Below are 4,682 nucleotides of genomic sequence, written 5' to 3'. Positions count from 1 at the left end.
GCCCACTCCACAGTGCAATCAAGTATTCATCCAGCAGACTTCCTCATGGTGATTCAGAGATCAGACTCCTCCCATCTTGTGACACTGCCATCTTCATCATGTGGCCTCCAAGGCAGCCACAGAAAAAGAGAGGATAGAGTACTGTGCAGAAGAGAATACACGAGTACTACCCACCTGCCACTGTCTCTACCATGAGTGCAAAGGACTGGGATGAGCCTTAGCTGTGTGCCTGAGAAGAGAGGAAACCAGATCTGTGGTAAGCACTAGTGTTCTCTGCCACAATAGATGGCCTTAAACAGGCAAGGTACTCTCCCATTATGTCAGAGGAGATTGCCCCCAATAACCATGTCAGTTCAGTACCCTCAGAGTGAAGCTCTGAGGGGAGAATTAGATTTGATCAAGGTTATACAGACTTAGGCTGTAGAGGCAGAAATGCTCAGGTCGTATTTCAGATATAAATGCAAAGTTCTTTCCTCAAAGGTCCCAGGCAGTCCTGTGCTGACCAAGGGAGCTAGAAAACATCTGGCTCCTCCTTACCTAGCACAGCATCTGTAAGGCATTTCCCAACACTGAATGAACATCATGATAGCAACCACGCAGGCTGAGACACTCAGCCACTCCTCCATTAATGCAGCCAAGGAAGGAAGAGCCTGGGCTTTTCTGTCTAAATTCTTAGAATCATTGAGTCAAGCTGGCCTGGGAAATCTCAAGATATCACATTGGCACAGTCTAGGTAGAGGAAATCAGGCATCCTGACTTCTCACTCAGAACCTTTCAAGCTTCCTAGAGTACTGCGGCCCTCTGGTTTCTGCCCAAGAGATAACTGGAAAACTTTTTCCATTGTCTCCCTATACAGGATAATGGTTTACAGATTGGAAAGTTAAAGCATAATCTTCAAACACAAAAGGTGGGTTTGCTTCAGTATGTGACTGATAAAGTAAAATCAACAGTCTATTAAAAACAAAAATAAACAAACACCGAGAAATGGAACATTAATAGAAACAAAAATAGAGGCAAGAAACCTGAATTTTGGATCTGGCTGTGACATGATTTGTGTGATCCTAAACAGTTAGCTACAATACTCTCTGAATCTTGACATTCTCTTTTGTTGAAACCAAATGGGTTAGGTTCAGTGGTTCTCAACTAGGGGCCGCACCATCCCCTAAGGGGCATTTGTCAAAGCATGAGGGCATTTTTTGATTGTCCAGTTGTGCCTGGAGGATACAAGTAGCACTTAGCAGGCAGAGAAGCCAGGGAAGCTCCATGTCCTGCAGTATGTGAAACAGTCTCACCCAGTAAAGAATTATCCCTCCCATAATCCAGTGTCATCACTGTGAGAACAAAAATCACCCAGGATAATATCTAACTGCTAGGATCAAAGATTTTTTAACATAAAATTGGCCTAACTTTCTGCTTTCCTGGCTAGGAAACTCACAGCAAATTGGAGAATTCTCATTCACAGCTCCTTGTAACCTAAGTGCCTGGTACTATACTTTCTATCCCTCCTTTTCCTTATTCTCACTATATACTATCTCTCTCTCTCCCTCTCTCCAACACACACACACACACACCAATTTCATGCTTCTCAACTTTTCAATCTTACCTTAATGGTCCAATTTTAAATAAATCTTTTTTCCTCTTGTTAATATACTTTTTAAAATAACTAATTTTTATTTCAACAGTTTTTGGGATACAGGTGGTTTTTGCTTACATTAATAATTTCTTTTCTTTTCTTTTTTTTTTTTTTTTTTGAGATGGAGTAGCGTTCTTGTCACCGAGGCTGGAGTGCAGTGGCATGATCTTGGCTCACTGCAACCTCTGCCTCCCAGGTTCCAGCAATTCTCCTGCCTGAGTCTCCCAAGAAGCTGGAATTACAGGCACACACCACCACTACACCTGGCTACTTTATGTATTTTTAGTAGAGACAAAGTTTTGCCATGTCAACAAAACTGGTCTCAAACTCCTGACCTCAGGCGATCCTCCCACCTTGGCCTCCCAAAGTGTTGAGATTACAGGCGTGAGCCACCACACCTGACCTGGATAATTTCTTTAGTTGTGATTTCTGAGATTTTGGTGCACCTGTCACCCAAGCAGTGTACACTGCACCCAATATGTAGTCTTTTATCCCTCACCCACCTCTCAACCTTCCCCTGTGAGTCCCCAAGGTCCATTGTATTATTCTTATGCCTTTGTATCCTCATAGCTTAGCTCCCACTTATAAGTGAGAACATACCATATTTGATTTCCCATTTCTGAGTTACTTCACTTAGAATAATGGCCCCCAGCTCCATTCAAGTTGTTGTAAAAGACATTACTTCATTTCTTTTTATGACTGAGTAGTATTCCATTTTATATATACTATATATATATATATATATATAGAGAGAGAGAGAGAGAGAGAGTATATTTTCTTAATCCACTCATTGGTTGATGGATACTTAGGTCGGTTTCACATCTTTGCAATTGCAAATTGTGCTGCTATAAACATGAGTGTGTATGTGTCTTTTTCCTATAATGACTTCTTTTCACTGGGGTAGATACCCAGTAGCAGGATTACTGTATCGAATGGTAGTTCTACTTTTAGTTCTTTAAGGAATCTCCATACTGTTTTCCATAGTAGTTGTACTAGTTTATACTCCCATCAGAAATTAAAGATGATACAAACAAATGGAAACACCTCCCATGCTCTTGGATAGGTAGAATCAATATTGTGAAAATAACCATACTGCCCAAAGCAATCTGCAAATTCAATGCAATTCCCATCAAACTGCCATCATTCATCACAAAACTAGAAAAAAATAATCCTAAAATTCATATGGCACCACAAAAGCACCTACATAGCCAAAGCAAGACTAAGCAGAAAGAACAAATTTGGAGGCATCACATTATTTGACTTCAAATTACACTACAAGTCTATAGTTACCAAAACAGCATGGTACTGGTATTAAAATGGGCGTATAGACCAATGGAACAGAATAGAGAACCCAGAAATAAAGCAAAACACTTACAGACAACTGATCTTCAACAAAGCATACAAAAACATATACTGGGGAAAGCACACCCTATTCAATAAATGGTTCTAGGAAAAGTGGCAAACCACATGTAGAAGAATGAAACTGGAACCTCATCTCTCACCTTATACAAAAATAAACTCAAGATAGATCAAAGACTTAAATCTGAGACCTGAAACCATACCAATTCTAGAAAATAACATCAAATAAATTGTTCTAGATATTGGGTTAGGCAAAGAATTCATGACTAAAATCCCAAAAACAAATGCAACAAAAACAAAAATAAATAAATTAGACCCAATTAAACTAAAAAGCTTCCGCACAGCAAAAGGAATTATCAGCAGAGTAAACAGACAACCCACACAGGGGGAGAAAACATTAACAAACTATCCACCTGACAAAGGACTAATATCCAGAATGTACAAGAAACTCAAATCAGCAAGAAAAAACAAATAACCCCATTAAAAAGTGGGCAAAGGGCTGGGCGTGGAGGCTCATGCCTGTAATCCCAACGCTTTGGGAGGCCGAGGTGGTGGATCACCTAAGGGCAGGAGTTTGAAACCAGCCTGGCCAATATGGTGAAACCCCGTCTCTACTAAAGATAAAAAAATTAGCTAGGCCTGGTGGTGCATACCTGTAATCCCAGCTACTTGGGAGGCTGAGGCAGGAGAATTGCTTGAATCTGGAAGGTGGAGGTTGCAGTGAGCTGAGATCACACCATTGCACTCTAGGCTGGGCAACAAGAGTGAAACTCCATCTCAAAAAAAAAGGACAAAGGACATGAATAGATAATTCTTAAAAGGAGATATACAAACAGCCAACAAACATATGAAAAAATGCTCAACATTACTAATTATCAGGGAAATGCAAATTAAAACCACAATGAGATACCTTCTTACTCCTGCAACAATGGCCATAATTAAAAAATCAAAAAATAATACAGGTTGGCATGGATATGGTGAAACAGAAATACTTTACACTGTTATATACTTATAAAAATGGATTTCTAATTTAATATCACATTTTTTCATTGTGAGTTGTTTATGTATGTTCCCTCCACTAGACCAAACTCCTCAATAGGAGGGAACATGTCTTCTTCCTACATTTATGCATTCATACAATCATTCAAAATAGCATTTATAGTGGCTAATATTTATTTAGCATTTACTATGAACCAGGAACAGTACTAACAGCTTTACATGTATTAAGTCAATTAGCCCTTAGGTACTGTTAAGTGCTATAATTATCTCCTATTACAGATGAGGAAATTGAGGCTACAAGAGATTAAGTGACTTGCCCAGAGTCACACAAGTAGAGATTGTATTAGGAACTGGAGACCCAGCGATAGAAATCAAGTTCCTGAACTCAAGCAGCTTGCATTCCAACAGACAAATAAATGGATATACACAGAAGAGCATGATATACAGAAGAGCATGCTTCCAGGAATAATTGTAGAGAATGCCAAATGAGCAGCAATGAGGGGCACAAAGCACACAGTTGCTGCAGAAGGAGAGACCCAGAGAAGGTGATGAGAGAACAGAGGCCAGAGGCCTGATGAGAGCAGATCAGAGAGATAACCAGAGCAGGACACCTCAACAGAGAACCCCAAAATGAGAGAGGACACATTACAGCCACCGCAAACGTTCAGCATTACAAGTCATTGCTCTGAAT

This window comes from Theropithecus gelada, chromosome 1 (assembly GCF_003255815.1).
Source record: "Theropithecus gelada isolate Dixy chromosome 1, Tgel_1.0, whole genome shotgun sequence".
Classification (NCBI taxonomy): domain Eukaryota; kingdom Metazoa; phylum Chordata; class Mammalia; order Primates; family Cercopithecidae; genus Theropithecus; species Theropithecus gelada.
Note: the sequence above shows the minus strand (reverse complement) of the source record.